The sequence below is a fragment of the Amia ocellicauda genome, chromosome 6 (assembly GCF_036373705.1).
Source record: "Amia ocellicauda isolate fAmiCal2 chromosome 6, fAmiCal2.hap1, whole genome shotgun sequence".
Classification (NCBI taxonomy): Eukaryota; Metazoa; Chordata; class Actinopteri; order Amiiformes; family Amiidae; genus Amia; species Amia ocellicauda.
Genome location: NC_089855.1, coordinates 43103076 through 43117159, shown reverse-complemented (window position 1 = coordinate 43117159; position 14084 = coordinate 43103076). Strand labels below are relative to the sequence as shown.

The window sequence follows — 14084 nt, the reverse complement described above, 5'->3', positions numbered from 1 at the left end:
AACACATGGATTAGGGGGCAGGCACTTCAATCGTACTGTTTGACATTGTCTCCAAGGTTCTCATAGTAAATAACGAACAGAAAACAAGCTACCTTCTGGCCTGTCCTCCTGGCTTGACCTTATCTTTCTTAAGTATACAAGAGAGTAGAATAGATATGAGGGAATGAATTCTAACTTTCCTTCCACAGTGCCCAACACCTACCAGTATGTCCTTTTAGTATGTCACAAAGGTTCCCTAATTAGTTTTACAAATGTTCCCTGTGTGTTATGAATGTTCCCTAGTTTATGTTACAGATGTGCCCTAGCAATTCTATCTCTCAATTCAGAGCATTTGTATTGGAGGGGAACGTGGATGAGTTTGTACCATTCTTGGGAGGCTCTGCCTTGTTGGGGCAGAGCTGTGATCCAGGTGAACAGCAGATCGGGCAGAGCTGGGCATGTGGGCGGAGGAGGAGGAAGGCCGGTCAAGCAAATAAGCTTGCTAAGGTACGCAGCAGCAGCAAACAGCCCCCCCATCCAGCCAGCCAGGCAGTCTGGCTGGCAGTGACTGAGTGGTTGACAGACGGTAAGCAACGGAATGCACGTGCTCTGTGATGTCATAGCAGTCAGCTCAGAGAGAGGTTCGTGATGTCATCGCTGAGCTGGCTGGCTCTGTGTGTCTTGCTGGCTGTGTGTATGTGTGTGTGTGAGAGAGAGAGAGATTTTTTGATTTTTAACAATTAAAACAAACTAGAAACACATAAAAGACATGAAAAAAACTCCCGACATAAAAACACAACCTATTCTAAAAACGCTCAATAAAAACCACTACACACGTGCTACCTATAAAATATTCAAGTGAATTAAACCAGTTGGTTTAAATGTCCAAAGTCAATGGCACAGAGGGCCGCCCTGACCCCCCACATCTGCAGAAAAGTGTCCAGGTCTCCCGTCAGGCTGTAGAAATTGTAATCCAGTCGCACTCTGGAGCTTACGAGAGACCAGAAGAGGGAGAGTGCACACTGTTGCTGCACCCGCTAAGTCTGACTTCTCCTACTGCTCAGGATAGCCAGCTTAGCCTGCCCCACTAGAAAGTATGCTAACTGACAAACATGTCTGTGGCGCTGCTTGTACTGGACTCCCAAAATAAACACAGAGCGTGAGAAAAGGAGGCCCAGCTGCTTGAACAGGCTCTGCAGTGCAGTGAACAGCAGCTCTAATCTAGGGCAGTGGCAGAAACAGTGAAAAAGTGTCTCTCTCTCCCCGCAGTAGGGGCAGGTGTCGCTCACTCTGGGGTCCAGTGTATGTGCAAAAGAGTATGTTGCGATGACGCCATGCAGAAGCCATGCAGAAGCGGGGGCTTGTTCAGGCTCCTCCAGGCCGGGCAGGCATCTTCCCCCAGAGCCAGGTGCTCCCTCCAGGGGGTGTCAGGGAGGGGCTGCAGCTGCTGATGGTGCAGCTCCCTCACACTGAGCTGATAGAGCTGCTGACGCTGAAATGTGGAGACAGACACACTACAGAGTCTGTGAGGCGACAGAAGGCGGCCTGATGAGCTAGGGGGGACTGAGAGACACAGACAAACAAGGGGAAAGACGGTGTCAGGGTCCTTGGGCCAGCAGTGCTGTGTGAGAACCTGGAACAGCCGCTCCACAGCGCCTATGGGAAGGGCGTTCTGTACTGCCCAGAGAAATCTGGTTACGACTCTCAGTGACCTCATACCCAGCCTGGCAGCCAGGCTGTCGGCACCAACCCACTGTCCCCTGTTAAAATCCAACAAATCCCTCAGCCGGATCACGTCGACCTTAAGCAGGACTGACCTGAGGCTGCTGGAGAGCAGGAGTGGACAGCTAAAACCGGGGTTATACAGCAGTGGCTCCTCTAACAGCCAATACAGACTGCTGCCCCCCAGCTCCCTACCCAGGGAGAAGCGCTGCCACACCTCTAAAACAGCACAATAAAAAACAGGCAGGGAAGGAAGTATATGGGGACGTGTCTTAAGTAAAAACATGTGTCTGTCATAACAAGTGTCCAGGGCGGGAGACACTGGGGATCTGGAGGGTACAGGAGCCTCTGAGCTGCCTGCAGCCGAAAGGCACTCAGCCTGCTTAACAGATCTACCAACCCCTGTCCCCCCTCCTGGAGCGGCAGGTACAGCACTGCTTTGCGCACCCAGTGCAGCCCGTCCCAGAAGAAATCCAGGAGCAGGGTCTGTATCTGGGACACCAGGGCCGGTGGGGGGTCCAGACATGCATAAGTGTGCCAGAGCATGGAGGCTACCAAGATATTAATTACAATTGCTCTCCCCCTAAAGGAGAGCTGGGGCAGCAGCCAGTGCCATGCCCTCAACCGGCCCTGTACCCTCTCCAGCAGGCCAGCCCAGTTCTCCTGCGTCTCCCCCAAAGTCACACCCAGCACCCGAGGCCCTGAGAGAGACCACTGCAGCCCCGCAGGGAGGGCAGGGGGTGCAGAAACCTCCCACACCCCAACCAGATGAGCGCTGCTCTTGCCCCAGTTGACCCTGGCTGAGGAGGCCCTGCTGAACTTCTCCAGACACTCCCACAATGACCTGGACGTCTCGCTGCCCAGACTGCGTGTCTCAGCAGCATAGGCCGACACCCTTGGATGACAAGGGATGGACAGCCCGGCTAGCAGCCTGTGCAGCAGGGGCTCGATAGAAAGGGAGTATAGCATCCCTGACAGACTGCAGCCCTGTCTGATGTCTCGATGGATGGGGATAGGCTCACTCAGGCCACCATTGATCTTCAGCACAATAAACACATGACAGTACAGCAGCTGAATAAATTCTACGAACCGCGGGCCGACACCAACTGCTCTCAGCACCTGAAACAGGCACTGCGGCCGGCATGATGTCTCTGAGCCGCTTAGCCAGAGCCATAGACAGGATCTTATAGTCCTGACACAGTAGCGCCACTGGCCTCATGTTCACAATGGAGGACAGATTCCCCTTCTTGGGCAGCAGGGTCAGAATAGCTCTACGACAGCTAATGGGCAGCAGCCCAGCTCACAGTCCCTCCTGCAGCACTGAGAGCAGGTCCGGGCCCAGCTCAGTCCAAAACTCTGAGAAAAACTCCACAGTGAGCCCATCCAGCCCCGGTGCCCAGCCCTTATTGAGCTCTTGCATTGCGCAGGTCAGCTCTGCCAGATATAGAAGGACCTCCAGCCCCTTGACCCCATCCTGTGGGAACTTAGGCAGACCCTGCAGAAACTGCTGCTGCTGCTCCAGGCTGCCTGGCTCTGCGGAGTACAGCTCCCTATAGAACTGGGCGACATGACTACACATCTCTTGCCAGTCCTGCAGCACGCGGCCCTCAGCCGTCCTCAGGCAGAGCATCACCCTGCTCTGCTGCCGCCTGCATTCCAACCCAAAGAAGAACTTGATGGGCGCATCCATCTGTGTCAGGCTCTGGAACTGCGAGCGCACCATTGCTCCTCGAGCCCGCGTCCTTAGCAGCTCTGACAATGCCTGCTGCATAGCTTTGAGGTCCTCTAATGCCCCTGAATCTCCAGAGTCCAAGGCTCGGTGGAGCACCTGAATCTCTCCTTCTAACTCCTTCATAGATTCATTCAAGCTGTCAGTCCTATGCTCAGTGTACTTCTGGCAGAAGAGCCTGATCTGAACCTTGCCAATGTCCTACGACTGTCTCAGGGAGGCAAACCTAGGGCGCTCTGATCTCTGTCAAAAGAAAAGAAAAGAATTACAAAAAATCCTGTCCTGCAGCAAGCTATTATTGAAAAGCCAGTAGGCACTGCGCAGCCGGACAGGAGGCAGGGTGACACTCACAGTGATGAGACAGTGGTCAGTGGTCAGGTGGGGGTGATATGGAAGCCACGGATCAGATTGACATGATGTCTAAAGGTATAAAATCTATCCAGCCTGGCTAGCGACATAATGCTAGAACCCGGCCTCACCCAGGTGTACTGTTTCACCTTTGGGTTGGCATTCCTCCAGACATCGACCAGATTGTGCAACTGTGTATTACCTTCCAGCTGTTTTGCCGACTGTGGACTGGGCTCCAAATGATTCCTATCTAATCTATAGTCCACAGTACAGTTCCAATCACCCCCCCAAAACCAGGATCTCCTCAGCCCCACAGTCTGCTAGCGCTTTGCTGAGCACCGAAAACACTGACAGTCTGTCTCTCACAGCATTGGGGGCATAGATATTAATAAACACTGTAGCATTATGTTGGGTGTATTTTTATAAGAGCATTTTAGCTCTGAGCTGAAGCACTGACCTCTCCCCCCAAAGTTATTAGATTTTCTTAACTCATCAGCTTGGAACTGGTTTACATCAAAGTGACAGTTTTGGGGAGGATAGCACCAAAAATAGGCCAAATAGTTTGGAATCCTGCTGTGGGATGTCTGGAGAAGTGGGCCTGTAGGTAATATAACTCTTTGAACTGGAAATCCAATCTCACAAACTCAAGAACCAATCACCTATTGATCTGACAGGCGTATACAGAACAGCACACGGTCTCTCTCTCTCTCTCTATCTCTCTCTCTCTCTCTCTCACCTGAACCAGAAACTTGCTGCCACAGCTCAACCTGTAGCTCTGTTGCCAGAACCAGAACCAGAAACCAATTAAGTCTTTTCCGGCAACAGAAGAGTTAAACTGGGAGAAGGAGATTGAGCCATACGAAGAATTCTTTTAAAGGACTTTATCAAATAAAGAATTTTACAGACTGCGCTGCCCGCCTGTGCCCACCTGATCAGTGGAGTTTTTACAGCTGGACAATTGACTAAGTCGACTGTATACGAAAGTGTCAGTCATTTAAATAGCTTCTGAGTCTTAAGAAACTCGATCCTTGGAACAAACAGGGCCCTGCTTTCCTCAAAGACTTTGTCTTCAAGTAACTATGGTGGAAACCCTGCTTACAAAGAAGATTTTGTGCACAACCTTGGAGCCTTCAAACCACTGGAAAATCGGTTTGCAAAAGACTCTACATTCGCGAAACCCCAACTTCCAGGTGCATCGACTGAGTGAAAGTTCTTGGACAAAGCCGAACCGGACTGCCTTTGTTCCAAACCACACGGACCTCGTGCCGTGTGCTGTTATCTGAGCCCGAAGCCAGAGAGGCCTCTCTGCGACGAAGTTCAGATAAGTTTAACAGTTTGGAGTTCATGATTCATGACATTTGAGAAATAAATTAGAAATGTTAATCTGTGATTCATAACTCTAGAATGTGTAATATCATTTAGTTTTCTTCAATATAAATGTGTGTTGCATTAAACTGTTTTGTTGATAATTTTAGAAATAAAATCTGTCAACGCCGAGAAATATCTTCTCATTCCTGTTTAACTGTTTAGTCTGAAATTGACACAAGTTAATAGACACCAGATTATAGGTGGCCCTGCCTATCCTTAATTATTGAATAATAATCAGTTAAGGGAAATTGTGGTAACAAGTAATGATAGGATCTTTCTCGGCACCTACGTAAATGAGACTGATATATATATATAACGAGATGTTACCTGACATAAATACTATCCTGCGTAGTTATTTAATGTCTGACTAACAATACTAATGAGAGACTCACCTTCGTCTTACTAACCGGTATTGTGGTCAATGTGTTTATAACCTTTTTTGTTTAACCATTTGTGTGATATCATATGCGATCACATGGTCTTTGATTTGGTCAAGGAAGTGATTTGTCTTTGAGTTGTTGATCTAGAGATGAATGTTAATTAGTTTTGCCCTTTTGTATAATTAGTGTAGTGCTACATTTAGTCTTTGTTTTTGAATAAATTTGACAATTTATATCTTTGGAATTGGAGTCTGCGTCCAATTATTACAGAAATTGAGTTCTACAAGATTCCAGGATTCGTGATAAGGTGATACTATAAATTCACTTCTTGAATTGAAATTTATAAGTGTACCTTACGCTACAATAAACAAAACTATTATTTTGAAAGTGTGCAATTTGTAGCCGAAACCGAAGCACACCGGAGCTCCGGAGCGCGGACGGAACAGAGTCGGTTTAGCTATCAAAGATAATAACTAATAACACAAATAGACACAGACAATAATAACAACGGTGGTGACAGCACAGCCGTGAAGCCAAATAACCGAGCAATTATAATTGTTAATAAACAATAAGCAATGCTCGTTATTTCAGTCAATCTAAATAAATAGTAGAACTGAAAACTCATAGGTCAATTGGTTTCTCTTTTAAGATTCTTTTTAGAGGGAAGATGTGGTCTAGTCACAGATGTGCAATAATCATTTATTTTGACAAAAATAGGAAACTAATATCATTCAATTATATTACTGAAAATAAGTAATATTAAGCTTCTGCTGGATTACAGTAAGAAACAGATAATACCCATTTTCTTCTTTCTCCTCACAGTACAGCTTATAGGCCAGTCTGGTCAGGCAGGAAGCAGTGTGTCTCTCTCTGTCTCCCTCCAGCTCTCTCTTGTGTCTCGTTGCAGGATGAAGAAGTTAAGAGAACTCAAATTCTCTTTGTTTTCCCTTTTATAAGGTTTCCTTCCAACCAATAGCATTTTGCCACCACCATGACTTGAGTGCTTTATGATAATGTAATTATGAAGTGGGGGTCCCTTCGAATTTGGCTAGGAACCGATAAGAGGACAGGTCCCTTTTGGTCTTCTGGACATACATACAAGGTTACCAGGGGCTACAAAGGAACTGTCCATTGCTTATATTTAAATAAATTCTGTTATCCAATCAAAAAACATAACAGCCATTACTGTTATCCGTCAGTCTGGTGTACTGTACGCTCCTATACTGTACTATCAAGAGTATGCGCTGCACACATTCATATCGGTTTCCTCTTTAAGTAAAGAGGACATTTAAAAACCTTTACATTAAATCTTCTATTTAACATTTACCAAATTTTATAATTGATAATTATAAATCTACAGTATGTAATTACATAATTATTTAAAAAGCTATAATTCTTCTAAATAGTTATTTCTGTTCTAATTATTGTAAATAAGCAATTATTTTTAAAAGAGAAGAGTCTGGAATAAGAAATTATGCAGGTTTTCCATTATGTAGAGAGGGAAAAAAAAACACAGAAACTTCATGCAAATTCCATAACGCACCATTTTGGGCAACACAAATGTTCCCATGTAAATAAGACTGAGTTGACTATCTAATTTACATAGAGGACATTTAGCACCCCCTGGATGTGCCCTGGATGTGCATCCCACAAATCTCCATCAACTGCAAGATGCTATCCTATCAATATGGGCCAACATTTCTAAAGAATGCTTTCAGCACCTTGTTGAATCAATGCCACGTAGAATTAAGGCAGTTCTGAAGGCGAAAGGGGGTCAAACACAGTATTAGTATGGTGTTCCTAATAATCCTTTAGGTGAGTGTAGATTGGACAGATATGTTGTTTGTTAATGAAATGGTCATTATCTGGTCCGGTGTCACGCTGAATCTAGTGCCCCTACGAGTCATGTGTCCCGGGTTGGTTTGTGCATGAATACATTCATTTTCTTAGCACAGGGCGAGTTACACAAAACATACATATTCTACAGTAAGAGAAGATCAAATACACAGTAAGATCTGTTACACTGATGCGCTTTGCGAGCGATCACACTCCAGCAGTTCCGACAATGTATTATTATTATTATTATTATTATTATTATTATTATTATTATTATTATTATTATTATTATTATTATGTATTTGTTAGCAGACGCTCTTATCCAGGGTGACTTTCAAAACATAGGAGCATTGCTGTGTGTCTGGCAACAGGGACAATGCAACAGTGATTTTAGACCTTCATCACAGACTTCATCAATAAGCACAATATCCCATCAAAGCATTAACATCACCTGAGATGGTCCAACAGTTGTGCCGCAAAAACCAACAAAACAGTCGCATCCATAATCAATAGGCTAGCAAATTGTTTTTTAAATAAGAATAAAAGTAAAGATACGCCACAAAATGAATGAAAATGTGAACTGTGTGCATGGTGACGAATGCATGTGAACTAATCCTGTATTTTAGTCAATACAGTGAAAGTGTCTGAAATAGCAAATCGGTGTAAATCCCTTAATGCATCAATACAAATAAATACAAATAAAAGGCTGATCTTAGCATATTCGTATACTTGTATGTTAGTTTCTGGTTTTCTACATGTGATTTTGTGTTTTTTGTTTGGTTTTTACAATGTATCTGTGCTGTGTGTAGACGCGGAATGAGTTTGATTGTGATGTTAAATAGGGTTTAGAAACGTAGTCGCCTCGGGGCTGATTATTATTGCTGTGTTTCTTCACTTCTAGTCAAATACAAAATTGAGGAAGCAGTGGTTAGTTCTGAATCAAACATATTGACCCCCTCACTCAATCTGTAAGTCCTGCAGCAAACATTGGAATATGCATAGATATTTGCACACATTTCTATCTCTCTCTCTCTCTCTCTCTCTCTCTCTCTCTCTCTCTCTCTCTCTCTCTCAATTCAGTGCATTTGTATTGTGAAAGCAATTGGACATGCAAACATACATACATACATACATACATATATATGGAAAATAAACAATACAATTATAAATCACAATAAGATGTAATAAAGTACAGAAAAACAAAATGTAATAAAATGTGATCTTTAATACACACAAATATGTATGGCTGGTCGGAAGCGTCTTGGACTCGGGTTCCTCTTCATTACTTATAATGCTTTCGCCTTTTGCTAAAGCTTTCCATGGAGGGGAACGTGGATGAGTTTGTACCATTCTTGGGAGGCTCTGCCTTGTTGGGGCGGAGCTGTGATCCAGGTGAACAGCAGATCGGGCATAGGTGGGCATGTGGGCGGAGGAGGAGGAAGGCCGGTCAAGCAAATAAGCTTGCTAAGGTACGCAGCAGCAGCAAACAACCCCCAATCCAGCCAGCCAGGCAGTCTGGCTGGCAGTGACTGAGAGGTTGACAGACGGCAAGCAACGGAATGCACGTGCTCTGTGATGTCATTGCAGTCAGCTCAGAGAGAGGTTCGTGATGACATCGCTGAGCTGGCTAGCTCTGTGTGTCTTGCTGGCTGTGTGTGTTGAACCGTCTTAGAAATAAGTGGAGAAGTCGAGGAGATAAAGCAAACAGAACTTTAATCGAGCCATTCGGAAGCCCCACGTCAGGAATAATTCCTTCAGTGAGACTTAATGTTTACAGACATGAGTACAACTTTATAGGAAAAATGACGTAACATCTTATGGCCGTTCATCCAATCAGAAGATATAGGTCTGGGTCCGTTTAACGATCTGTCCTCCCGTGATGAGGTGATGGATCCAAAACAGATGTCCGTCTTTGATGTGTACTTGGAAGATGCGATCCCATGGTCTTCATTTACCTTGTGTCAATCGCTCTTTAACAAAAACAATTCCTCCCTATCTGGAGAAACAATTCAGTCATAAACAAATTCTCAGCAGACAGCTGAAGGCTATTTCGGCACTGTGTAATCTTTCATTACTGACAGGAGTTTCTAACAAACCTACCTTGTTGACCCTTTACTTGTCCTGCTAAATCTAATCTGCTCAGCCTGTATACAAAACTACTTCTAATGCTAGTAATAATATAAAACATTATATAATTATCACAAAACACTTTCTTCAACTTCCTTTAAAGAGTCTTCATTCCCTCCTTTTTGGCAATAGAAATGAAGCGAAATGAAGCCAAAATAATCGTGTTTGTCAGTTACAATAATTTCTTCCTCCGGAGGGGCAGGTGGTATAGTGCTGCATGTTCAGCTCCCATTTATCCCAACCTGCCACCTACGAGGTGTGTAGGTATGTACAGCGAGGTATTCAAATAATCAGGGGATAGGAATGTATTTTTATTTGCCTGGTCGGGCAAACAATTATGTCATAACTACACCTTATTGAATATTGAGCTTTTTTATGGAAATTGCAGTGGCCACCTACAATTTCCTGGAGCTTTACTGTGTATCTCAAATTATATTTCATCCTGCCCCAGGTCATAAAGGTCAATCCCCAGTTACATAATACATACATTGTTTTGCTTCTAAAGGAATACAAAAGTCAGCAAACATGTTATTTTTACAAATTCAGTTATTCACATATATTTCTGATGCATTTTAATTGATAAACATTGTACATTCCATACCTCTCAAGAGAAGGGCAATGGACTTATTCTTACTTCATGACTCTTATTCTATTCATTTGAGTAATTTGACATCTCCACCAAAAGTACATTATAAACTACCAATACAAGAATATATGCTACTGCAGATGTCATCTGTGCTGTTTTCACAATGTATTGCAGATTCCTATAATCTGGACAACCTTTAATTTCAGTATTTTAACTTATTTCTCCATTAAGTCAAGCATCACTTCAGCGTTGTGGACCTCAACATTGGTCTGTTCAAGATGCCGTGAGGCTGTCTTTAAAGCCGCGCCCTCGGCCTACTGTGTCTCAATGAGAACACCAGCGTCTTCTCCATATGCACCTCTGCCACCACGGGTCAGACATCGATTCCTTCAGGACACGATTCATAATGTGCATATCTGCCATGTGGAATAGATCGGTCATCTGAAGACACAATGTGTGGTTCGCACAACATCAGAGATCCTCCTTATAAAAGGCATCTCTATCACATGGACAGTAGTTGACATTCACACAATCTATGAGGTTTCCAGTAAAGGGACAATTCATAATAATAATCTTGATCCCAAATTTTCACAGATTATTTCAGTACAGCACTCAGTTGTCGTCAGCAGCATCATATCTCCTGTGTTACTGAATCAACTTTACTACCTAGTGTAAATACTCTTTCTTGTGTGGAGCTGTCAAACTTTCAAAACAATGCGCTTATCTCTTTGCTTTTATCTGACTTATATATCTAAGACTATTTTAATAATTATTACAGCAGCTCTTTCAACAACAAAGTTAATAGTTGTTAGGTAAATGATCATAGTTGACCTCACAGACACTTTCACTGCCCCAACCCTACCCCCCTTTTTTTGTTTTTTTTGTTTTGTTTGGGGGGTGAATCCCTTCCTGATTAATAGGGTATTTCTGTTTGGGAAAGCACTATTTCCATACACTTTCATGACTTTAGATTTTAAACTATAACTCATTCAATTATTTATTTATTTTACATTAAGTTATACCTTAAGTAACTTCCTTATTTTCCCTCATATTCCATTCAATCGCCATCAAAACTCTTGTGCTGAAAGTGGCAGCACATTTCTTTCACACATACCAAACTCCCTTTTTACAGCTTCCCAAGCCTCATCGACTCTTAAACCCCTTGTCAACGTCCTCAAACCTTCATCAACATCGCTCAGACCCTCTGAAAACATCACTCTGTATCCTAACAGCTGTTCTTTCTCCTTTTCCTAATTTTTTACTACACAATTCAAGTTATATTTATTGACATGTATTATTACTATTTATACACATATCTCGCTCCATTATTTGAGTTAATAAGTTAAGATATTTTCCTAATAAAATATATTTTTAGAAAATAAGCATTTTAATTGATTTCAATAATGATTCCCAGATACCTCAGGAAAACAAATTTTCAAAAAAAATGTGTTCAGTCAATGATTTCCCCAATGAAGAGCCTGCGTGGGCACTAAGACTGTCCGCCTGCACGGCTCATATATGTCTTTATTGTGTCACTTCCTCCTATTGAAGTCCAATCTACACCGGTACATGTTCAGAAGAACTGATCCCAAAGCCTATACAGAGTCTTCAAAAGCTATCAGACTTTAGCAGCTGGTGTATGAACACACATACAATTATACAGCATTTTCTGCAGCTTCGCAAGACCTAATTTTAAACATTGTTGGTCAATTAGATATTTAGTGAGGACACTCTATTTCCATTTCTTCCTCCATAATTGCTAAAATAAAGTTTTACTGACATTTTATTGACCCTACCACTGCATAGGACACATCTGTTACATGAATGCTACTGAATGGCACATACATTGAAAACTAAAGAGAGAGACAGAAAGACAGACAGACAGACAAACACTAACACAGCCACCCACCCACCCACTCACACACACACACACACACACACAGCCAGCAAGACACAGAGCCAGCCAGCTCAGCGATGACATCACGAACCTCTCTCTGAGCTGACTGCTATGACATCACAGAGCACGTGTATTCCATTGCTTGCCATCTATCAACCACTCAGTTACTGCCAGCCAGACTGCCTGGCTGGCTGGATGGGGGTGCTGTTTGCTGCTGCTGCGTACCTTAGCAAGCTTATTTGCTTGACCGGCCTTCCTCCTCCTCCGCCCACATGCCCACCTATGCCCGATCTGCTGTTCACCTGGATCACAGCTCCGCCCCAACAAGGCAGAGCCTCCCAAGAATGGTACAAACTCATCCACGTTCCCCTCCATGGAAAGCTTAAGCAACAGGCAAATACATACATATTTGTGTGTACTAAAGATCACATTTTATTACATTTTGTTTTTCTGTACTTTATAACATCTTACTGTGATTTATGATTATATTGTTTATTTTCCATACATATGTATGTATGTATGTATGCATGTATGTATGTTTACATGTCCAATTTCTTTGTAAATACAAATATACAACTGCACTGAATTGAGAGAGAGAGAGAGAGAGAGAGAGAGAGAGAGAGAGAGAGAGAGAGAGAGAGAAGTGCTAGGGCACATCTGTAACATAAACTAGGGAACATTCGTCACATGCTTAGGGAACATTCATAACATACAGGGAACATTTGTAAAATGAATTAGGGAACCTTTGTGACATACTAAAAATACATACTGGTAAGATGTTGGGCACATTTGAAACAACAAAATTGGCATTTGTTTTTTTATTAGGGACATTTATACCAGTCTGAGCAAATATCTATGCATATTCCAATGTTTGCTGCAGGACTTACAGATTGAGTGAGGGGGTCAATATGTTTTATTCAGAACTAACCACTGCCTCCTCAATTTTGTTTTAAACATAATTTTTTTAAAAAGTGTGCTATATATTGGTCTGGAAAAAAGGAGCAGTGGTCCCTAAGACAATTCTTTTAGTTTTTTTAACACAATTCCTAAAACCCATTTTCTGTAAAATATGTTATCAACTTGCATTAATATATCATCCAAACTACAATCATACTGTAAGAGAATTTGGGATTGCTTGGTTTTTCAGTCAATTTAAATAAATAGTTGAACTGAAAACTTATAGGTCTTTTTTAAGATTCTTTTTAGAGGGAAGATGCGGTCAAGTCACAGATGTGCAATAATCATTTATTTTGACAAAAATAGGAAACTAATATAATTCAATTATATTACTGAAAATAAGTAATATTAAGCTTCTGCTGGATTACAGTAAGAAACAGATAATACCCATTTTCTTCTTTCTCCTCACAGTACAGCTTATAGGCCAGTCTGGTCAGGCAGGAAGCAATGTGTCTCTCTATGTCTCTCCTCTCCAGCTCAGTCTTATCGTTCCAGGATGAAGAAGTTAAGAGAACTCAAATTCTCGTTGTTTTCCCTTTTATAAGGTTTCCTTCCATCCAATAGCATTTTGCCACCACCATGACGTGTCTTATGCTAAAGTAATCTAGAAGTGGGGGGTCATTTTGAATTTGGCTAAGAGCCAATCAGAGGACAGGTCCCTTTTGGTCTCTGGTCATAAAGATAGGGTTACCAGGGCTACCAGGGGATACCAGGGGCTACCAGATGAAAGGGAGGAGGTCTGTTTCCTCTACCAAACCAGATGGTATAGAATTTCCCATTGAAAAATACATTCTAACAAATAATATCTTACAGTTCAAAACAGGGATTAAATTAAGTATTTTAACCACAAAGTATTGGCTACAGTTATCATGCCTACTTCAGTGTTCATATGCATACAGTTTCTGAGGTCTGGACCACTGCACAGTAGTCCCTGGAGTTGTAGTCCAGACCACTGCAAAATTCGTGCTGAAGTGATCTGGAACACCACGCAATGGCCGAAGGACCACTGCAAACTTGGATTTCAATGTTTTTGTGTAATCCATGTTGCAATACCACCTACCATGTTCCTTTGTGGTGAGCTGGTTAATTCTGTTCTGGGAAAACCACAATCCTGCAGGTTTAATAAGTCTCTCTACACATCAGTCCCTGAGTAAC

The 14084-nt window shown here is 42.7% G+C and overlaps 1 non-coding gene across 1 annotated transcript; it reads left to right on the top strand.

Moving 5' to 3' along the window:
• Positions 1–8625: 8625 nt before the first annotated feature.
• Positions 8626–8740, top strand: LOC136751914 (U5 spliceosomal RNA). The gene has a single exon (XR_010817101.1). It is a non-coding gene; the product is annotated as a U5 spliceosomal RNA (small nuclear RNA).
• Positions 8741–14084: the final 5344 nt, after the last annotated feature.